Here is a 24,915-nt window from a genome sequence, read left to right as displayed (position 1 = left end):
TCACAGAGGTATATCAATGTTGCGAAGACATTTGACCGTTCACAGGGGTATATCAATGTGTAAAGACACTTGACCGTTCACAGAGGTATATCAATGTTGTAAAGACATTTGACCGTTCACAGGGGCATATCAATGTGTAAAGTCAATTACCGTTCACAGAGGGATATCAATGTTGTAAAGACATTTGACCGTTCACAGGGGTATATCAATGCTGTTAAGACATCTGACCGTTCACAGGGGTATATCAATGTTGTAAAGACATTTCACCGTTCACAGGGGTATATCAATGTTGTAAAGTTACCGTTCACAGAGATCTATCAATGTTGTAAAGTGACCGTTCACAGAGGTATATCAATGTTGTAAAGTGACCGTTCACACAGGTATATCAATGTTGTAAAGACATTTCACCGTTCACAGAGGTATAACAAGGTTGTAAAGTGACCGTTCACACAGGTATATCAATGTTTACCGTTGACCGGTGTTTTAAAATGTCTCTCGGAAAAACCAAGGCACTGCATGACAGGGCACGCGTGTAGCACGTGTCTCCATGTTTGTAAGTATACAAGTGAACCACTATCCTCATCACCAACAACAGGATGAGTTATACAGAGTGTACGTCATCATATGTTTATGTAAACAGACAGACACTCTTAACGGGTATATACACATGGACGTACTCACCGACCTCATAATCAAAGGAGCTAATTATCTCCCTTGATTGTACCCAGTACGGCACCATCTGTTGTCGGACGAACCCCAATAGATAACTGTTACAAACACACATTAACTACATTATATAGTTTGTTTGATAATAGCCCTATCGCCCATTAAACTGAGTTGTTACAGGCGTGATGATATAAATCGGTCAAGGACGGGCCTGTAACGTGTATATATCACAATAAAACCATTCATTCTGATTTATTGCATTTTGTATTACGTTGCCCGCCTTCATCACTTCCATCTACAAAACAGTAGGGACGGGTCCGAATTGTATATATCGGTAAGCTTTGTTTGAACGTTGATAAAATGTACATCATATAGATATTATGCTGATTTCTAAGTTCTGATATTTTTATTTTCTAAAACAGATTTCGAGTCGAGCAAAGGCAAAAAGCCAATGATAAATTATATCAATACGTAATTAAGATTAAAACATGTCTGTTTAGATATTTCCCGGAATACGATTCAGCAGAAATGTATTTTGAAACATCTATACAATCGTATACTGGTTGGATCCTCTTGGTACATGTGTACGTATTCTCTACTGCGGTACATGTGTACGTATTATCTACTGCGGTACATGTGTATGTAGTCTCTACTGCGGTACATGTGTACGTATTCTCTACAGCGGTACATGTGTACGTATTATCTACAGCGGTACATGTGTATGTATTATCTACTGCGGTACATGTGTACGTATTATCTACTGTGGTACATGTGTACGTATTATCTACTGCGGTACATGTGTACGTATTATCTACTGCGGTACATGTGTACGTATTATCTACTGCGGTACATGTGTATGTAGTCTCTAATGCGGTACATGTGTATGTAGTCTAATGCGGTACATATGTACGTATTATCTACTGCGGTACATGTGTATGTAGTCTCTACTGCGGTACATGTGTACGTATTATCTACTGCGGTACATGTGTATGTAGCCTCTACTGCGGTACATGTGTACGTATTATCTACTGCGGTACATGTGTATGTAGTCTCTATTGCGGTACATGTGTACGTATTATCTACTGCGGTACATGTGTACGTATTATCTACTGCGGTACATGTGTATGTAGTCTCTAATGCGGTACATGTGTACGTATTATCTCCTGCGGTACATGTGTACGTATTATCTACTGTGGTACATGTGTATGTATTATCTACTGCGGTACATGTGTATGTAGTCTCTACTGCGGTACATGTGTACGTATTCTCTACAGCGGTACATGTTTATGTATTAACTACTGCGGTACATGTGTACGTATTATCTACTGCGGTACATGTGTTCGTATTCTCTACTGCGGTACATGTGTACGTATTATCTACTGCGGTACATGTGTACGTATTCTCTACTGCGGTACATGTGTAGGTATTATCTACTGCGGTACATGTGTACGTATTATCTACTGCGGTACATGTGTACGTATTCTCTACTGCGATACATGTGAACGTATTATCTACTGTGGTACATGTGTACGTATTCTCTACTGCGATACATGTGAACGTATTATCTAGGGTTCCGTTTTATTTATTGTTGATTTCTTTCCAATTTTTATCGGTTGTACTTTAAACTATTAATTAAACAATGTCAGAGAACAGCCACCAATCAACTAATTCACACTTTAAAATTAACTTTTCCATGCCAAGTTTAGCTACCCAACTATCATTATATTTTAGTAAAAAAAATAACAGAGTTAAAATGTTATCCTGTGAATAAAATTGGAAAGGAATGCGAACCTAAATTACGTGTATATAATTTCACAAAAAAGTATTTGCTTTCTATACATATATACTTATTTCGATGCCTCTTCTAGGAATCGAACGCCTGACTACTAAGTTACTACAATGTACTGTTACGTTTGTTTCTTTGCTGGTTTTTACCGCGTGAACAGCCATGGTGATTTCGAAGAGGGGTCTCCTTGAAATGGTTAGCAGTAACCTCACTGAACAACAGACTGGGGGCCCGTCACATGTCACCTAGTGCTATTTGGGTTAAAGTATCTTCTCCAATGACACAAACAAAAAACCGGTCCGTTTCTCAGATTCCCGAAAAACACAAACCGGCCTGGTAAAGGAGTGTCGAACTACGCACCTCGAATCTGCAAATGAAGTTACGTAGGCACAGTGCTCTACACTGATAGAGCTCTAGCGACCGAGGAAATACACATATATCGAACATGAACCTACATGTCTCAGATTTGTCTTTCTATGTACAAGTTATGTAAGATTTTTAAAAGTTTACCAGCGCGTGCATCGACGCGCAAACCGTATCGGATTTTATACGCTGAACGTTATTTCCGGGTAGTGCGGTGCTTCAATTAGGGAAAAGTGCATTCCGCATCAAGCGGAAATGCATGCAAAGTGGTTTCTCAGAGATGAGTGGAGAAAACTGATACGTAGAGAATTTCTTCTATATTTCAACCTTAAATGTTTCCTACTATATTTCGAACTTTCAGAAAAAAAAGTCCCACACCTCTACCGTCGCTGTTGTTGCTCTGATTCATACAGGAGAACGGAACTGAGAGCAATAAAAACAAACTGCTTTAATGTTAGACATGGATTAGTCTGGTTATAAAAACCTAATATATATTTACGTCAAATTTAGAACTAAAATACCACTACCATTTTATAGCATTGTTTAATAGAAGGTAAAGAAACATATTAACCTGAAGGGTTCAGCCTACATTTATAAAAACCGACGTATCCCAAATCCCACATGAATGCCGCCATTGATGTTTTGCACTTAACAGAATGCTTTGGACCGGATACAAACTCACAAACCTCTTCATGGCAATTGTCTACAAGTGTCTAGTTGTGCTGTGTGTATAGCGACTGTCTGATGAAATTGCCTGATTATAGCACACACGTCCAAACATACCTCCAAATACATCACGGTATCAACAATGCGAGATCTGTTTTTCCGCAACATGAGCGGCTAAAATGTGATTATTTTACATGAACCTTAGCGACATTGCTACATACCCGCTTATCTCTCGATCCACGAGAAAGTCGATCGTAGAATCATCGTAAATGATAAATCTAGAAAAATAAAATTACATAATAAAGGCATTGGCTTACCTCATGTATTGTATGAGAAAGAATATATGTATAAATATAGAAAGTATCATTTGTAACGTGATTGCTTTTCTCATACTTTTAATTTAACTTTACCTTCTCAGAAGTAAGGGACCTTGGGTCCTGCTTTATCTCAGAAGTAAGGGACCTTGGGTCCTGATATATCTCAGAAGTAAGGGACCTTGGGTCCTCCTATATCTCAGAAGTAAGGGACCTTGGGTCCTCCTATATCTCAGAAGTAAGGGACCTTGGGTCCTGCTATATCTCAGAAGTTAGGGACCTTGGGTCCTCCTATATCTCAGAAGTAAGGGACCTTGGGTCCTGCTATATCTCAGAAGTAAGGGACCTTGGGTCCTGCTATATCTCAGAAGTAAAGGACCTTGGGTCCTGCTATATCTCAGAAGTAAAGGACCTTGGGTCCTGCTATATCTCAGAAGTAAAGGACCTTGGGTCCTGCTATATCTCAGAGGTAAAGGACCTTGGGTCCTCCTATATCTCAGAAGTAAAGGACCTTGGGTCCTGCTATATCTCAGAAGTTAGGGACCTTGGGTCCTGCTATATCTCAGAAGTAAAGGACCTTGGGTCCTGATATATCTCAGAAGTAAGGGACCTTGGGTCCTGCTATTTTTCAGAAGTTAAGGACCTTGGGTCCTGATATATCTCAGAAGTAAGGGACCTTGGGTCCTGCTATATTTCAGAAGTAAAGGACCTTGGGTCCTGCTATATCTCAGAGGTAAAGGACCTTGGGTCCTCCTATATCTCAGAAGTAAAGGACCTTGGGTCCTGATATATCTCAGAAGTAAGGGACCTTGGGTCCTGCTATTTTTCAGAAGTTAAGGACCTTGGGTCCTGATATATCTCAGAAGTAAGGGACCTTGGGTCCTGCTATATTTCAGAAGTTAAGGACCTTGGGTCGTGTTATATCAATGTCGGAACATTACCACAGTATGAAATCAAAGTTTGATTTTTGTGTGTTTATTCGTTTGTTTGGTCGTTTTTCATTTTGCACTTGATCCGTGAGTGATGGGTTAGATGAAATCAAGCAATTATTTCTTTTTCAAATTCAATGATCAAATTTGATGATATGTTTTAAAGAAACGAATATATATATACAAATACGCATGCGTCATGCAAAAAAAGGCAGTCAAGAATATGTAACATGACCAGTATCCAAGCCATATCACAGGCAGGGAGTGGCCTGTACGGGAAAACGAATTGTTAGAGTGCCACAGGACCCAAACACACCAGGTCCCGTGAAGGTATCCTCGATTACTGAGATCCAAACCCAATGGCACCTTGCTTGTATAAAAAAACATGACTCCTTTAATCACCATATACATACAAAATGATATATTGTCTCCATTACCACTTTTTAACCTCTGACAAATATAAACCTGGTCATGCGTGAAATATCGATGATGAATTCCTCGAGGCTTAAGTAGGTTGAGTATTGACCCGGGTGTTTCCGCTATACATCTCTGTTTCCGCGTAGTAGTGGGTGTCGTAAACTTTATCAATTTTTCAACAAACAATTTACCGACATCATCTAGTCGTATATCTGTTTGTTTACGTGCTTGTGTAGTACGAAGTACATTGTATACATCGTGTGACAAGACAAATGTTTGGGAAAATACAAGCTAGACCTGAACGAGAAGTCTCTCAACAACTATACAGTACAATGTGGACTTATAAATAATAACATGTACTGTTTTGTACATACTCTGATTACTTTCAGTAAAGTTTTAAAAAACTAAAAATAACGAAATATTACAAGAGTGGGGATCGTCCGGGATTTGAGAAAATATGAGTCTGTGTTAGATCTTACAAGGAGTCATCCTGTTAAATCACAACGCGACAAAAGTACTGACGAGATTTGACGCGCTGCTGTTTTCGCCCATGCGCACTGACAACACGAGACGACAAAAACCAAACAGTGTTGATCAGACTTAACAAGATGCGAGATGAAATACTGACTGATATTCGTTGATGTACTGCATACACGCATATAGCAATATCAAAAAACACAGAGGCATGTGTTTAAAAGAGAACCGGTCACCAAGTTACAGTATGTAAACCGTCCTTGATTTTCTTGTTCTACAGTGTACATACAACGTTTGTGTCTCTTGAGCGTTAGGCATATGTTTATATTATGTCAATTTATCTGAGCTTCTTAATGCTTCAGATCTACCGCCCTGCTTGTTTATTTAAGACTAGCACAACTTGTCGTGACACTATGAGACGGGTCTCCTCCACGGTGTTTAGTTAAACATTAATTAACCACTACAAGATGGTATCATTGATATTTCCTATTGATATTAACTTACAAAACCTTTTAGATTTCGAAGGTAAAATTTTCTATATTGGTTTCGAAAATAATTGTCTATTTTCAGTAACAGTGACCTCGTTGATCTATATTGATATTTGAACTACAAGAAATATAAAAACAACAAGCACGATTAGTAAGTGAGCTATGTATGAAGTTGTGTTTGATCGGCCAAGCGGAACTTTAGTTATTGAACTGAAACTAATATACTATTTATAATGATAGCAAACTTGAAGTTTGACATTTGACCCAAAAACCAATCTAAAGCAAACATATCCAATCAGAAAGCAGTGTCGTAAGATTGATTACAACCTGCAAGTCGTGTCCAGTCGTACGTCCGTAAATACAGCCCACAGATATACTTGTTTGAGGTCACCCACCACCCCCTTCAATCGATAATTAGAGGGATGATAAAGCTTTATATACGATATGTAATGTACTAAATTTCAGTACCACGAAGTCAACACCGGTAGGTGACACGTCCTGGTGGGTGACAGGTGTTTAGATTGTCGTATTTTAATTAATATAAATGTACGACTGTGAAACTGTGTACGTCTCACTATCAATGGAATATCTTGGCAAGCAGCAAGTGTTTTGCATGTAAAATATAGACAAAACCTCCGGCGGAACTCTGGAATATCAAACAAAATCAAGCATGTTTTTAAATGAATAAGTACAAGTAACCATTCAGGATATATGCATGGAAGCATTCAGGACGCATCTGTGGAATGAGTGGAAATTTGATGGGTCTGCAAAGTGTTATTTTGATGGTGAGGTGAAACCCAAAAATTGAAAGGACAGACAAGTTGCCTCCGGCTGTATGTCTGACGGACAGTGGGATCAACAAAAATGACAATTATGCTTTATATACATATGTGGTGGATATAACGCGCCAATCGCAGTACCATAAAGTGGGTAACATGTGTTTTGTTTGTCGTAATTTGACACGATGTACGTCTCATTATCAATGACAAGCATGTAAAATAGAGGCAAAACCTCCGGCGGGACTCGAACCCGCAATCCCCGGCTTAGGAGGCCGGTGCCTTATCCATTGGGCCACGGAGGCACATGATTAAACGTCATCAGTTGAAGACATGAAGTATCGTATCCTTTCCGAATGGCTTCTCCAGTCAAATATTTCCTAATCTATTTGTAGTAATAACAAGGCAAGAAATTACCTGACTAGCGAACTCATTAAACTTCACCATCGTACAAAAATAGATCCCGTGAAGATCATCCTCACGACCGTAAAGCATTGTTCGAGACGTGTGTTGCATAATTGATCTTCTTTTTTTTCAAATATTGAATATGAAACAAAATCAGGTAAGTTTGAATAACTAATGACTTAAATACAAGTAACCATTCAGGATATCAAGATATACACTCATTTGACATTATGGAACTGGAAAAAGTCAGATAAAAAATTATCTCTTCTGATTCCAACAAAAGCTATTCTAGCCGCTTAGAACGAAACAATGATATCTTTGAGCTCTAGGAACAGTTAGAGTAAGACTTGTAGCACGCGCGAGGTGTACTGCGTACCACGACGATATATATATATATCAGAACGAATTACCTTCTGTGATTCCGGTGAAACATATGAACCCCGTGTGTGTATCATACACTGAGGAAAATACACCATGCAGGACTGTACAAAAACATCACGACTTTCTCATCTGTTGTACTGTACCGAAGGAAGGGAATCGTGATATGTGATTGCTTAATTTTCTGCGAACGATCTCCGTCACTAAGGCGAATTCTTACAACCGTCAGTAAGGCGAACATTTACAACCGTCATTAAGGCGAACACTTACAACCGTCAGTAAGGCGAACATTTACAACCGTCACTAAGGCGAACACTTACAACCGTCACTAAGGCGAACACTTATAACCGTCACTAAGGCGAACACTAACAACCGTCACTAAGGCGAACACTTACAACCGTCACTTAGGCGAACACTTACAACCGTCACTTAGGCGAACATTTACAACCGTCACTTAGGCGAACATTTACAACCGTCACTAAGGCTTAGGAGGCCGGTGCCTTATCCATTGGGCCACGTAGGCACTAGATGAAACAGCATCGGTCGAAAACGTGAAGTATCCTATCCTTTCCAAATGGCTTCTACAGTCAAACATTTGTTATTCTACTGGTAGTAAATACAGGTTAAGTTGAAATCATAGAGCTAGCGAACTCTTTAAGCTTCAGTATCGTACAAAAATAGATCTCAGCGAGATTATCCTAATGACCATAAAAAATGTGTTGCAAAGTTGTTTCTATGAGCAATCGACATCTATCACCGTCATTTTTTAGGAATAAGTTAAATTTCAAACTAGGATACTTGAATATAATGACTTAAGGATGCATATTAACAGCCTTATGACCTATATTTGTTTCAAAATGTGCAATTAAGGAACTTAGAAAGGGGCAGATAAAATCATTACCCCCAAATGGAGGACATGAACCCCGTGGGAATACCGGACAGACATGATATCTAGAAAAGGGCCTGACTTTTGTGTGTTCCGTAGCAGCAAAGAACGAAAATGAAAACGATAAAAGTAACACATGTGGCATGCGCATGGAGCACTGCGTAACACGGGGAAGAGAGAAGTGTGGCGAAACAAGGACAGCTCGATCACGTGACTCACGAAAGTCGTTTATACCGAATACATTGACGAAAACATGATTTTCTGATCTGTTGGAATGAAGGAGATATTTGGTGATTGGTTAATTTTCTGTTGAGCAATGTCAATGTCTGGAATCGTCTTATAAATTACGTCATTTAGACCGACTTCGTGATTGTCCTGCCTTATCATGCCTTTATTCAATTCTGATTGGATTATATCTAATGGATGAGACATTTCCCTCAAACTTGTCGAATATCGTATTTATTGCTTGTTGATGCCATTTTACACATTTTCCATCTTTGAAAATATAAAAACTTTGAATAGTGTTTTGACTATCGAACCGCTATAGCAAAACCTCCGGCGGGACTCGAACCCGCAATCCCCGGCTTAGGAGGCCGGTGCCTTATCCATTGGGCCACGGAGGCGTACGTCAACTGGGGGGGGGGGGGGTGATTGGTTTGTAATTGATTATATAACCATGTACATTAATGATAGTAGATTATACAACATTCTGCTCTTTAAGTTTATTTTTCAAGCAGCGTTTGGCTCTGTAGCTGACTATGATTCCAGCTGTGAAATATATTTCAGATACTGGGTATCTGAAGAAATATGTACAGCCGTAGATATTTGAAACACAAACAAACCACTAATGTCAAGATGAAATACACTACGAACAACATTAAAAGCATGGATGAGTTCCAGGTTCATTATACATATCTTTTTGAGTACATGAACAGAGTTTTCCAGCAAACTATTGGTAAATATATTGTAAACACGTTAGAACCCACTGTGAGCCAGTCTATCTGTCGACCAATCAATATCAATGTCACGTGACATCTCAGCAGGGTTCCAAATCAGAGTTCCACGAAGTAATGGCTATTATTTCCATAATGTTCATGAAGGAAACACGATATCAGTATGATATTTCTCCGTTGTTTGTAAACCCAACCGCTATGTCAGTTAAACCATGGCGACAGGGAGCTCACGGGACTCCTGTTGACAGTGTCATCAAGTGGATTTCAACCGTCATCGGCCGTTTCGACACCTATTTCATGATGTCCTCTGATTAGAGGGTCATCTGTGGTGATCGATCACTGCTCGCTGTTGTCGGGTTTCCAAATTGACTGATCTCGTCTGCACCCTAATCACCATGCTGTTCTCTCTGCCTTCTCAGCTATGATCTTAAAATTGTCTTTCGCCTTTCTCCTGCCAGTCCCGTTTTCTTGATCATCTTCCAAACTGACTGTGCAGGGGACTCTGTGGTGCTTTCCTGGAAACAGTCAGGTTCTCCGTCCCTTCTGTCTGCACTGCTCAGAAAGCTCTGATTTCTGTTTATGTGCCTCGTCGCACCCTTCCTCCTCCGGAATCGTCATTTCCACTAATATGAACTTCTGCTTCTGTTGTGACCACGTCTGGTCACAGTGAATTATACACAGCATCAGGACAGGCGAGACGTTTGTTGAGGTCTGCTCAAATTTCCCAGGACGGTGTTTGGCGGAGTACGTTTTCGTGACATGGACTGCCAGTTAGATGTCCTCTCCAGCTTTCACGAACTGTATGTGGGTGGGTCTATGGTGTTTTGTCACCTCCTCTACAGCCGCTGTGTTTCGTCACAAGCGTCTTCTACAGCCGCTTTGTTTCGTCACAAGCGTCCTCTACAGCCGCTGTGTTTCGTCACAAGCGTCCTCTACAGCCGCTGTGTTTCGTCACAAGCGTCCTCTACAGCCGCTGTGTTTCGTCACAAGCGTCCTCTACAGCCGCTGTGTTTCGTCACAAGCGTCCTCTACAACCGCTGTGTTTCGTCACAGGCCTCCCCTATAGCCGCTGTTTCTCCAGTCAGTTTCGGCTACCAGAACATAGTGTAACGCTGCCTGTATCTTTCCAGCTGCGTGGAGGGCCGGGTACGGTGAATACTATTGTGTCTCCTCTGCCTAGAGGTCCCATCTACACAAGTTACGACGATAGTGTATTATACACTGATCTGAGGATGAAGAAATTCCTAATGGTTCTATCCACCACAGGTCAATTCGTGTGATCTTGCGCTCAGGAAGATTCCACTGAGTCCTGCTATCCTAGCTCAACTGTTCTATCATTTTATCTTCCCTATTTATATTTTTAACCTTTTGGAACTAGGAGGAATGTTACCATCAAGTTATGGAAAATTCACAACTGATAAATCGAAACCGTCATGTTTACCAAACAGCTTAGTAAGTGAAGATGAAGGTAACCAGGTAACAAACCATGGTCTCTCACATTTCAATTTCTTGATCTCGTAACATTCAGAAACGATAAAGTAATTTCTTTTTAAATAGACATCTTCACATAGCTGTAAGTTAAATATTTATTTTAGGTAAGTTTTAACCGCCAGGAAGGTATAACATACCGGGATTTTAAGTAAACGCAATTTGAAATTTTGGATACGAATGCTTTGCATTCAAGAGGTAGAAATATTGAGGAGTGGACCCTGAGTGTAATTTTATATTCTTATATAATGTTAAGAATGACGTAAAAATAATAATAACGAAAACCCCGTCAAAATCCGTCGCCCCAGTGTCGAGTTATTAAAGCTCAAAGTGTCGATTTTCACCTGTCCGCTCAGACCTAATCAGCGTAATCGTCATTTCCGCGGAATCGAGGCGCTTCTATTCGTGACGTCATAAGTTCAACAGAAATGGCAGCCAACTTGACTGATAGTAACGACGACACCGCACCTGATAGCGATTTGAACATGAGTTTTGAGGAGTCGAAGGTCTAGAAGAAATGTAAAGTCGAACTTATTCGATATCTCGAACTGTGATAACTATATTTACTTCGAAGTATTTCTTCGGTCCCAGCCAAACTTCGTACTAAACATTCGAACTTACTTAAATAGAATACTCGGATATTTCAAAGTTTTCACATGGTCCCGCGTGCTTCGAGATTTTTATGCTGTCTTTTATCTCACTTGAACTAGACTGAATGAACTAAACACCATATTTTTTAAAACAAAAAATGATTAAACATTGTGTTGGAATTTGAAACTTTCGCCGTCTAGTCTCTGTGGAATTACAGCGGGTACACATCTGAATGGTACCACACAAAGAACAATATGTCAGACTTTTCACACAATCTTTAATACACAGTGTTTGTCTTTGTTCTCAACTTTAATTAACCGTAATTGAATTCATCCTACGGCCTCTTTTGATCTAAGAATAAGTGGCATTCTGATGGAACACGTTAGATATTGCTCACAAAATGTTGATGAATGAAGACAGCAGAGTATATACAATGTCTATGTTTTACGAATATATGAAGCACCTCTTATCTTAAGATATTTGATTATAACAAAATAGCTCATGTTGCTAACCTCCGGCGGGACTCGAACCCGCAATCCCCGGCTTAGGAGGCCGGTGCCTTATCCATTGGGCCACGGAGGCATATGTTTGAACAGTTTCCTACTTGAAAAATTTTGGGTCGACATTAAAAACACAAACAAAAAACCAAAGAAACTAGCAAACTTGCTCCATAGATAGTAAATATCAGTTATCATAAATATTTTATACAGGTGAAGTTTTCAAACTTAATAAAGTAAAACTGTTAATTCGGCGTGTTCTACTTAAATGTATTGAGAATAAAAATGAATCAGAAGATGAATTTCGGGTAAATATGTTTTTATGTTGAATTTAGGGGCAAGATCCTCCCTCAAACTATAGATAAACACATTGGAACATAATGTGATAATCTGTCTGCTTGTCTATCTGTCTGTCTGTCTACATGTCTACATGTCTGTCTGTCTGTCTGTCTGTCTGTCTGTCTGTCTGTCTGTCTGTCTGTCTATCTACATGTCTGAATGCCTGTCTGTCAATCAATTAAAATCACTAGACTTGACACATGCTTTAGGATTAAACAGTAAAAGCAGAATTGTAAACGATAGTTAAACGTGGTTGACAAGATGAGAAATATCATAATACCTTTATACACGTAGTTATGTAAATGTGGCGTGGAATACCACGTGTCACAGTCTCAAGGTACTTTGTTATATAACACGAATGACGTGATTGTCGCTGAATTAACACATGATATAGGACTAATCTTGACGTAGGTGACAATGAGATGACGTCTAACAATCGAAGACACCATAGTGTCATAACAGAGACCGTTATGTTAAGTGAAACTGATTTCAAAAACACCGTGAGAATTGGACGTAAAACATACATTACAGTTCGTGATGATAAATGATCAAATCTTCAATTGATTAGAAATTATTTCAAAGTTCATAAAACTCGCCACAAATGTTCCATTTCAGCGAATATCTAAAACAAAAACAGATAGAGAGACCTGTTTATAAATCTCCGATTACATGTAAAATGTGTCGAGGTGTGATCGAGATATCACTTTCCGTTACACAAGAGATATGAAATGAATATGGATTAAAAGCTGGTGGTTGGTAGTTACACGAAACGATTTGAGATACTAACCTCCGGCGGGACTCGAACCCGCAATCCCCGGCTTAGGAGGCCGGTGCCTTATCCATTGGGCCACGGAGGCATATGATTGAACAGTTTCCTATTTGGAAAATTTTGGGTCGACATTAAAAACACAAACAAAAAACCAAAGAAACTAGCAAACTTGCTCCATAGATAGTAAATATCAGTTATCATAAATGTTTTTATACAGGGGAAGTTTTCATATATAGTAAATATCAGTTATCATAAATGCTTTATACAGGTAAAGTTTTCATATATAGTAAATATTAGTTATCATAAATACTTTATACAGGTAAAGTTTTCATATATAGTAAATATTAGTTATCATAAATACTTTATACAGGTAAAGTTTTCAAACTTAATAGTCAAAAAATGGCGTGTTCTACTTTTCTGCACAGTGGACGTATATAGAGTGATGATATAAACACTATTCAGCCGTTATTGTCTTTACATGAAAGTCTCAATCGCACCAGGTAGTCAATCAAACGGAAACGTGAAATACGAAAACTATTCTACGAAAGTTACGTAATTGGGCGAGGAAAAGAAGAACAGCCATATCTCATTTCTATTTCGTGTTCATGGAAAGATTCCTTCTTTCTCTTATAACGAAAGGATTTTTTTACTGAAGGTGAAAGGTGATACAGATATTAAGTTAAACATTTATAATACTGAAACATTCTTTCTGAAGCATGTAAACATCAAAGGTCACGATGAAATATCTTTAGACTAAAACTGAATTGGAAGATGAATTCCAAGTTGATAAACTTTTTATTGATTTTAGGGGCAAGATCCTCTCTCAATCTTTAAGTAAACCCACTGGAACATAATGTGACAATCTCTCTGTCTATCAGTTAAAATCACTCGACTTGACACAGCGTATGCTTTAGGATTAAACAGTTAAAGCAGAATTGTAAACGATAGTTAAACATGGTTGACAAGATGAGAAATATCATAATACATGTATACACGTAGTTAGGTAAATGTGGCGTGGAACACCACGTGTCACAGTCTCAATGTACTTTGTTATAAAACACGAATGACGTGATAGTCACTATATTAACACATGACAGAGGAAATTCGTGACGTAGGTGACAATGAGATGACGTCAAACAATCCAAACACCATAGTGTCATAACAGAGACCATTATGTAAAGTCATTTGTTTTAAAGACATATAATTAATTTTTCTTTTTTTTTTCATATAAAATGCTGCAATCTGATTGGTCTTACAAAAATTTCATACCTCTATGAAAAAAATAAATAAATAAATAAGCCATGCCCCCTCTTCGCCGGAACTATTCCCCCCCTCCCCCGGCAACATCAAAGGCTCACAAAAAACTTTGATTTTCACCTTCAACTTCCGGTTTGTGTCAAACCAAGTAAAACAATGAACTTTTCCATCCAGCATTCCTCGCTTGGGTGAGCTATGAAAGATGGCCGACGTCTTCCCGCTGATCCGATCAGCTGACACGCGTGCGCTCATTTGCATATCGTCCAGTTCATGGTTATTGCGGATATATAAAGTGCCATTATTAAATTCGTATAAAATTACTTCCTTTTATGTTTTATTCTAAATTCGGTGGATTAAAAATTAATTATAAGCGTTGATGTTGACCCCGATGAAACTAAAAAAAAATACATCAATGCTTAAGAAAAGTTTGACGTACACTATTTGCTACTTTATGTGATTAAATGGTCAAATTTGTAAAACTTTAGCCAGTTTTTCGTAGGTAATACGACATCCTTAAATCTTTTTCATTAATTTAGAGTTTTGTGATAAATCCCCTGTCACATGTGTACTCGAAGTTGTGTTTTGGTGTGATTGAAAAATCACTTACGTGATACACAAGAAATATGACATGACTATGGATTAAAAACTTGGTGGTTGGTAGATACACAAACAGAGCTGGGACACTAACCTCCGGCGGGACTCGAACCCGCAATCCCCGGCTTAGGAGGCCGGTGCCTTATCCATTGGGCCACGGAGGCATATGATTGAATAGTTTCCTACTAAGCAAAATTTTGGTTCGATTTTATCTTACATTATATACAGTAAAATACCAGTTATTACAAACAGTCCACAAACCCCATAGAGAAAAAAAATCCTCATTTACAATGGTTTTGTCTACAAACGTGACTTAGCTGGACACGTGTTAAGTGGTGACATTATTTAATAATCATAGTATACCAATGAGAGTTTTTATACTAAAAAAAGTTTTTCAGAAAGGTTCAATGGCACCAGGTAGCCAATCAGACGCAAAGTTGAAATACGAAATTATTCTACGAAAGATTACATAATTGGGTGAGGAATGGTTGAACGGCCATATCTTATTTCTTGTTCATTTTCTTTGAAGGAATTGTAAACGATAGTTAAACATGGTTGACACGATGAGAAATACTACCAGTGAAATTTCTTTACATTATGTAGCTAAAATCACCCAAAATATATCTCGATTTGATTATGATGATGTCATTCTCACTGTCTTGTATTCCTTCTCTAGCTACCTGTTGTAAATTATGGGTCACACCTTGTAGATCAGGGCAGGTTTATGCGATTGGGACATTAAAGAGACTAAAATCCTATACAGTGCCCCCATTTTAACACTTCGAATCTTAATCTGTTTTTTTCTTCTCTATTTGTTTTCTCTCTGAGTGTCCCCTCTAGACATCCGTCCGCATATGACCCTTGATGTTTGTGTCCCCTAGACATCCGTCCGCATATGACCCTTGATGTTTGTGTCCCTCTAGACATCTGTCCGCGTATGACCCTTGGTGTTAGTGTCCCTCTAGACATCCGTCCGCATATGACCCTTGATGTTTGTGTCCCTCTAGACATCAGTCCGCGTATGACCCTTGATGTTTGTGTCCCCCTAGACATCCGTCCGCGTATGACCCTTGTTGTTTGTGTCCCCTAGACGTCCGTCCGCGTATGACCCTTGTTGTTTGTGTCCCTCTAGACATCCGTCCGCGTATGACCCTTGGTGTTGGTGTCCCCCTAGACATCAGTCCGCGTATGACCCTTGATGTTGGTGTCCCTCTAGACATCCGTCCGCATATGACCCTTGATGTTTGTGTCCCTCTAGACATCAGTCCGCCTATGACCCTTGATGTTTGTGTCCCTCTAGACATTCGTCCGCATATGACCCTTGTTGTTTGTGTCTCCTTAGACATCCGTCCGCGTATGACCCTTGTTGTTTGTGTCTCCCTAGACATCCGTCCGCATATGACCCTTGATGTTTGTGTCCCCTAGACATCCCTCCGCATAGGACCCATGGTGTTGGTGTCCCTCTAGACATCCGTCCGCGTATGTCCCTTGTTGTTTGTGTCCCTCTAAACATCAATCAGCGTATGACCCTTGGTATTGGTGTCCCTCTAGACATCAGTCCGCGTATGACCCTTGATGTTGGTGTCCCTCTAGATATCCGTCCGCGTATGACCCTTGTTGTTTGTGTCCCCCTAGACATCAATCCGCATATGACCCTTGATGTTTGTGTCCCCTAGACATCCCTCCGCATATGACCCTTGGTGTTTGTGTCCCTCTAGACATCCGTCCGCATATGACCCTTGTTGTTTGTGTCTCCCTAGACATCCGTCCGCGTATGACCCTTGATGTTTGTGTCCCCTAGACATCCCTCCGCGTATGACCCTTGTTGTTTGTGTCCCCTAGACGTCCGTCCGCGTATGACCCTTGTTGTTTGTGTCCCTCTAGACATCCGTCCGCATATAACCTTTGGTGTTGGTGTCTCTCTAGACATCCCTCCGCATATGACCCTTGATGTTGGTGTCCCTCTAGATATCCGTCCGCGTATGACCCTTGTTGTTTGTGTCCCCCTAGACATCAATCCGCATATGACCCTTGATGTTTGTGTCCCCTAGACATCCCTCCGCATATGACCCTTGGTGTTTGTGTCCCTCTAGACATCCGTCCGCATATGACCCTTGTTGTTTGTGTCTCCCTAGACATCCGTCCGCGTATGACCCTTGTTGTTTGTGTCTCCCTAGACATCCGTCCGCGTATGACCCTTGATGTTTGTGTCCCCTAGACATCCGTCCGCGTATGACCCTTGTTGTTTGTGTCCCTCTAGACGTCCGTCCGCGTATGACCCTTGTTGTTTGTGTCCCTCTAGACATCAGTCCGCATATACCTTGTTGTTTGTGTCTCTCTAGACATCCCTCCGCGTATGACCCTTGTTGTTTGTGTCCCTCTAGACATCAGTCCGCATATAACCTTTGGTGTTGGTGTCTCTCTAGACATCCCTCCGCATATGACCCTTGATGTTGGTGTCCCTCTAGACATCCGTCCGCGTATGACCCTTGATGTTCGTGTCCCCCTAGACATCCGTCCGCATATGACCCTTGATCCCTCCGCATATGACCCTTGATGTTGGTGTCCCTCTAGACATCCGTCCGCGTATGACCCTTGATGTTTGTGTCTCCCTAGACATCCGTCCGCGTATGACCCTTGTTGTTTGTGTCCCTCTAGACATCAGTCCGCATATAACCTTTGATGTATGACCCTTGATGTTGGTGTCCCTCTAGACATCCGTCCGCGTATGACCCTTGATGTTTGTGTCTCCCTAGACATCCGTCCGCGTATGACCCTTGTTGTTTGTGTCCCCTAGACATCCGTCCGCGTATGACCCTTGGTGTTGGTGTCCCCTAGACATCCGTCCGCATATGAACCTTGATGCTTGTGTCCCTCTAGACATCCGTCCGCGTATGACCCTTGGTGTTGGTTTCCCTCTAGACATCCGTCCGCGTATGACCCTTGGTGTTGGTGTCCCTCTAGACATCCGTCCGCATATGACCCTTGTTGTTGCCAGGACGTTAAAACACGTCAAAAAACCACAGAAACAAAATTGCATTTCTCGATGGTCTGTGTGGTGATATTTCTTGCCAACAGCAAAGATCTTCATCAGAAACATAGATATTGTGAATCCTGCCTAATGGAAACAACTGTAAACACGGTAAGTCGAGAAACAGAGGAAATTACAATGTTGTATCTGAAACTCCAGAAATCAAACAGCTAATGATGAGATTTATCTGTTACTTTTTGTTGTAAGTAAAAATGGATATGAAAAAAAATTGATTTTGTTTAAGTTTTTTAAAAGCTATTAAAACAAATTATCGTTTCAGAATGTCTATCTATCAGGAAACCCTGCATAGTAACCGGCGATTTAAATGTTATCAAAAACGTATCTAGGAGGGCTTTACATAAAATAGGAAATAAATGGATTTCGAAGTTAAGCTTTTAATGTACCCAGTGGACGAAAACTCCATTTGTTGGACAGAACAAAAGCTGTCTCTATTGGGTTTGCTTTCTGAGTAAAATGATCTTGTCAGAACCATTAGTTTGAAGTATAAATAATCTAATACAAAAACAAATACAAAAGCAACCAAACAGCCCCCACTTCCACCCCACCCTCAGCCCCCACCCTATCCCCAGCCCCCACCTCCACGGTGCTTATCATTTTCAATATTTATTTCACATTTTCAAATATTTTTAGCAGTCCTATCCTTCTCCTCGGTTTATCGTTTTCCAAACTAAAACATTTCTTTCTCCATTCAATGTATTTTACTTACATGACCTATGAACCATGCCCTTCCCAAACTTTTTGTTTCCAATATGTATTGGAACACACCCTTCCTCTCCCTGGAAACAATTTCCAATTGTTTACGTATTTCTTTCTCTAGTTTTCCCCAATCAGCAAGGTCATGTCGCCTGTTTCAAAATATTACAGATATTTCAGTTATCTATAAACCATTTTATTATCTTCCCGGAAAATAAAGCGAGTTTCCTCATGTCGTAACCACGTCACACAAACCGCGAAGTATTTTTAACTGATTTGAACGTACGCAAAAGTCACGGTCCACTTATCACACCTGTACATATTACCTGCGACCTAGCTGGGGGTTGTGTAAACCCTATCGGCTGTCCACATAGCTTTCGTAACATGGCCTATCTTTTTCAATGCCGTTCCAGTTTGTCACCATCACATAGATCAACACTACAGAAAATATAATTTTATATCGCGTCATATATATACGTATGTACGTAATTACCTGTACACATAAATATTACCTTTGGATCAAATTTACTTTTTCTAAAAAGAAAGAAAATAACATACCACCATGTTAATGTCAGAAAATGAAATATGAAGATAACATTCTGAAGTATACTTAGATGGAAGAATTCTGTCACTTTGAGAATGTCGCCTTCACCTAATATTGACTACTGATATTTGATAAAATACATAGCCCTTTGTATTAACATAAAATTTACATACAACATGATTGATAAAGGTGTGTACCTCACCTGTTATGTTGTTGATAAAGGTGAACTATTTATTTATATACTAACTGAAAGGTTATTTTTTATTCTTTTACGATCTGGTAAGTAAAGACGCTTATTTTATTTTTCAAATTTATTTCTCTTATATTCATTGTTGATTTCATATTCTTAATATCTGTTATCAATAACCTAATTGAAGAAGGGACTTTGTTTCTATTACCTGTAATTTGATTGGTAAAGGCAAGTTACTTAATCTGTAACATGTTATTTGATTCAGAAATGAAATATTGTATATTCTCACAGTCATGTACATGTAAACTGCGAAATTTCGAATGTGATAGGTTTGTAGGACAAAATATATACAGGAGAAAGATTTACTCAGAGACGTCTGAAAAAGTACAATAAGAATAAGACCAGGCCCCGGTTGATCAAAGATTAGTTCGTGTTAACCAGTGGTAATGAAAAATTCAAATTATTGCCAATGAAAAAACAAGGACTTAAAAAGCAAACTTGACATCCGAAATAACAATCTGGCCTTTCTCTACAAAGTTATAGCTGTGGAATTATAAAGAAGATAACGCCTTTGTTTTATTCCTACCTCTAACCAACCGTTGAACACATGGGACCAGGTGTTCAGGAAGAGTAAGCATCTTCGGTTTCATCGACAACACCCATAATGTTAATCTTGGCCAATTCAAGTAAATAATACCATATTCTCCCAATGAGAAAAAGTCATAAAGCAATCGAACAACCATGTGTTATATTCAATACCAATACCCAAAGCATATCAATATAAGTATTGTATTTCAACATTTTCAAAACTTAATTTTACAGGTACTTAATTACAGGTAAATCAGAAGTCTAAAGTCAAAAGGCGTATCGCAATATCCTCTTTTTATCAGGATGGAAAAATCGAAATTATTTTTCGATCTGATCTCCGTGCTCCTCTCGATATGACGACTATCATTTGGAACGTAAATGTAGAAAAGATTCCAGGAAAGTGAACTCAAATGACCGCGATATCAGGTGGAAAACTGTTTGTCTGATGTTTGTCTTCGATATCAGCTGTTCTGTATATATCTGCTAATAGTGCATAGGTCATACCCCGGGACGATGTGTATTTGTACGTCACAGGTTATAAAATAGACGATGTTTTATCAGTCCAATCATTCCCAAGCGAACAAAAACAAAGCTTTTAGTACAATACAGCAGTTCTATGGTAATGTAAAAGACAAGGAAGCGATGAAGAAATTAACTGTAACAAGTACTTATGTCCTTCCGAACAATTTGGTAATTAGGATGGTGAACAGCTTACCTACATACAAAGGAAGAGGTTCAAGTGACATTTCTACAGAATCGTTTTGGAAAAATCTTTTTCTCTTAACTACGATTTGTTTTTGTTTTTATTTATTTATCTTTAAATTTTTTAAAATTCAGATAAAAAACAATACAATACCTTTATTCCGCAATATATTGAGGAAGTAAACAGAGTCATTAATCAGAAAAAAATCCTAGTGTATAGACAGAGCAGGTTGTCCCTGCTTCAAGTCGACCATAAAACACACCTGACCATAATATATACCAGTAAAATATATGTACCTTATCAAGATAGTCAGTCATGTTTTATATTTCCGGAAATCTCGAGTTTTTTAACAAATGTCAATATCTTAGATTAATAGTCAGCACAAGAAACTATCTCCATGAAAAATTTTCAAGAATAATGATATTTATGTATATTATTTTCACTTTTGAAATCTTTTAAATGATATCTATTTCATTCGTCACTATCAATTTTATCATGGTTTGGTTCAAGCTCTATAAAAGAAAAAAAAATCTCATTTTCTTTATCAATTTCCATCAGAAAAAATGCCTGAATCAGACAGTCTGAATTCTATTGAGTTGTTGCGTAATTACAGTGTAAGTACCGGGATATCGACAAAAAGATATGTTGTGGAGTTTATCTAGCAGTTACTGCTACAATCAGTATAACGACGGACAATGTATTGGATCTGCAATCCCACGGGGACATCTAACCTACCTCGAGCTTCTCACCACCTTAAGTTGTAACGGAGGAACGAAATAAGACGCGCTAATGACGTCATGTTTTCGACACCCGAGATATCGCTTTCTCGGAAACTACGACATAAATCAAGCCCACGCGTTTACAAATATTAGACGTGTTGAGGAATCCTAGATGTGCGCATAAGTGTAAATTAAAACACGAATAGATTTATGTTTATACTCAGGTATTATAATAATATGATACCTCTGATTTACATCTCTCTTGCCATATCAGGTCCTTGTCAAATACCAGGACGTAGTTTTTTTAAAACCGGATTCATTTGCCAATGTGGATTCAGAGAAGCCTTATGGTAGTTTTCTGTATGTGAAATCAATACGTTTTAAAATTTAGGTACAGTAACAATTTGGATACTCCGAGTCGGAGTGAAAAGATATCGAGTTTTAGTCGAAGATTAAGGTAAAACGTTTCTAATTCTCTCACCAGTCACTTCTGCTGATAACAAATCACTAGCGTTAGATGTTGAGTTTGTGGCTCTCTAAAATAAATAGCGATGTTAAAATCTTTACTCAGATTTAACTTTCGTAAAATTGACGTCACGCCATTTCGTAAAAATGACGTCATAGACACTATATAAGATAACAACAACATTTTCATATGAAAGCAAACACGGGACGGGAAATAAAGTATTCAATAAATACCAGCTTTCTGCATTAAACAAGGGATCTCGACAACTGGGCAAAGGTTATTATGTATCAAACACTCAGGATGCCAACTTAATCATCTTTCTCCCGCGTCGCGAATCTTCAGGGGATGACGTAGGTATTACATCACTGTGGGCTACATAGCAACATCAGTCTAATTCTAGTTCACTTTGATCATCACTCCATCTGCAATCATTTTCACCTTCTGTCGTTTGAGTTTAATGCTCCGAGACAATGTCACGTGATTATGATAAAATTCTGATAAGGGTACGAAATAAAACATTAAAATATGAAATTGGGATGTACAATATAACTCTGGTGTATTTTTTAACCATAATTCGAGATGACGAAGTAATTGATATACCGGCGTATTTCTCGTTTATTTTGCTGTGTTTCTACAGAGTGCTTTTGTACCTACGTTTATATACGTACAACTAGGTAAGCAGGCTAATCACATAGACTGAATATTGGTTTTTCCACGTATGCTGATAATTTCAATGCGCAGGTGGAATTTTTATACCTTACAATGGGGAAATTGTCGATATTCCACCAACAGAATACCTGTTTTTTCACCTGCCCTCACATGATTTATAGAAAGACCTTTCGGCGTGTTACATAATCCTCACATTTGTGAAAAATCGCTTTCTACTTCATTAATATTGTACCTGCAGACTCAAAGCGGGGATGTCTGTTTTATGCTGTGCACACGGCTACAGACAAATCTCGTTATCACGAAGTCGGCGAGAGTGTGTAAAATCTACGACTTATTCGAGTATATTTGATTTATGTGAGTTCAAATGTTTTGAGTGAATGTTGGCAGGGACCGGAGAAAAAAATCGAAGTAAACGGGCTCTTCGAGCCGCAAGAGTTCGAGATAGCAAAGTTCGACTGTATTCGGAAAATGAAAATGTAATCCATATTCGATTGTTTTATTACTTAATAGAAATTGGCAACAAATGAAATAAAAAGGAAAATGCCTACAAGTTCTGTCTCCTTAGTGTCAATGACATATTAGTCAAAGTACATCAAAACAAAAACAACCTAAACAATAGATTAATGTTTATATTTAAGATAATTCAGTACAGATTCGTTATCTCGAACTCTTATAACATGACTTATGACGAAATAATTTGTCGGTCCCTGCCAACTTTACACTAAACATTCGAATTTATGCAAATGAAATAAACGGAAAACTCGAAGTTTTCATACGATTCCATCGACTTCGAGATAACGAGATTCGACTACAAACAAGTTATATTTCTATCTATTGATTGAAAAAACTCACCCGCGAGAGATTGTTCGAAATAAAAGGAGAGTTTCAAGTGAGGACAAGCTGAAGGAGTGACTCGATTGATATGCAAGGTGACAATAATATTGGAGAGTTAGATTGAAGTAAACCTTTTGATGACAGATAAAAGACATTCCTACATTATGCCTGTATCAGTCTATTCACATCTGATAGCAGACATGTTGTCCATCAATCCAGTCTAATTGCATCACACATTTTAAACTCGTTGCTTCTTTTAATTTGTTAAAAGTTTTCTTTTCTCTTTTGTCGATGCAGTTGGTAGTTCAATCAGATTAGCAACAAGTACATCTATTAATGTTTTCCAAAATCTGTTGTGTGAGTCAACAGACAAGTAAAATCATGCTTAAACCTTTGATAAAATCTCATTATAGTTGTCGGATGTTCCAGAGATGGGAAAAACCTACTACGTAAGCTCTCAATGCCTTTCGTGTATCATCGGCTGCTATTGCTACTAGCAACAACAGCAAATTTTCGAATGCGATTTCTTATCTCATTTCCTGGTTGTTGGTGTGGAGATCAAATGGTGAAAGGCATCAATAACATAGGTGAAATTCTGTACAGTTTCCATCCTGACTCAGATAAAACATCCAGCCCAAGGAAATATGGTCCATGTTCTCCTTGAACAAGCTGATATACTGTAAAGAACAAGCCGTTAGATGTGGCCTGTTAATAATCACTGACGTTAATAATGCAAAATTAGAGATCTGTTAATCACTGACGTTAATAATGTAAAATTAGGGGCCTGTTAATCACTGACGTTAATGACTGACGGTAATAATGTAAAATTAGAGGCCTGTTAATCACTGACGTTAATAATGTAAAATTAGAGGTCTGTTAATCACTGACGGTAATAATGTAAAATTAGAGGACTGTTAATCACTGACGTTAATAATGTAAAATTAGAGGTCTGTTAATCACTGACGTTAATAATGTAAAATTAGAGATCTGTTAATCACTGACGTTATTAATGTAAATTTAGAGGTCTGTTAATAATCACTGACGTTATTAATGTAAAATTAGAGGCCTGTTAATCGCTGACGTCAATAATGTAAAATTAGAGGCCTGTTAATCACTGACGTTAATAATGTAAAATTAGAGGCATGTTAATCACTGACGTTAATAATGTAAAATTAGAGGCATGTTAATCACTGGCGTTTATAACACTGTTCTGAAACTTTGTCTTACGAGCTTGTCTGTCACTTACCGAATTATTGGACAGAAATCGTGATAATGGGAACAGGCACTTGAAGATCGAATCAACTGCCATAGGTTGAGGATGCTAGAGTGTTGCTACCCAGAAAATCACAATAGGGAAATTGAAACCATGACGTTTATCATACAGCTTGGTGGAACACTGTCCGTAATGATTTTGTTAAAGG

At 38.7% G+C, this 24,915-nt stretch overlaps 5 non-coding genes across 5 annotated transcripts; all 5 read right to left on the bottom strand.

The window, feature by feature from the left end:
- Positions 1-7,111: 7,111 nt before the first annotated feature.
- Positions 7,112-7,184, bottom strand: Trnar-ccu (transfer RNA arginine (anticodon CCU)). The gene has a single exon. It is a non-coding gene; the product is annotated as a tRNA-Arg (tRNA).
- A 1,914-nt stretch (positions 7,185-9,098) lies between these two features.
- On the bottom strand, positions 9,099-9,171 carry Trnar-ccu (transfer RNA arginine (anticodon CCU)). The gene has a single exon. It is a non-coding gene; the product is annotated as a tRNA-Arg (tRNA).
- Positions 9,172-12,089: 2,918 nt separating this feature from the next.
- Positions 12,090-12,162, bottom strand: Trnar-ccu (transfer RNA arginine (anticodon CCU)). The gene has a single exon. It is a non-coding gene; the product is annotated as a tRNA-Arg (tRNA).
- A 1,038-nt stretch (positions 12,163-13,200) lies between these two features.
- Trnar-ccu (transfer RNA arginine (anticodon CCU)) lies at positions 13,201-13,273 on the bottom strand. The gene has a single exon. It is a non-coding gene; the product is annotated as a tRNA-Arg (tRNA).
- A 1,854-nt stretch (positions 13,274-15,127) lies between these two features.
- Positions 15,128-15,200, bottom strand: Trnar-ccu (transfer RNA arginine (anticodon CCU)). Its single transcript has one exon. It is a non-coding gene; the product is annotated as a tRNA-Arg (tRNA).
- Between the last annotated feature and the right edge of the window lie 9,715 nt (positions 15,201-24,915).

The sequence above is a fragment of the Ylistrum balloti genome, unplaced genomic scaffold, assembly GCF_031769215.1.
Source record: "Ylistrum balloti isolate Yb309-2 unplaced genomic scaffold, AGI_CSIRO_Ybal_v1 Utg371192, whole genome shotgun sequence".
Taxonomy (NCBI): Eukaryota; Metazoa; Mollusca; class Bivalvia; order Pectinida; family Pectinidae; genus Ylistrum; species Ylistrum balloti.
The sequence above is the reverse complement of the archived record's forward strand: the minus strand, read 5'-3'. Positions and strand labels throughout refer to the sequence as shown.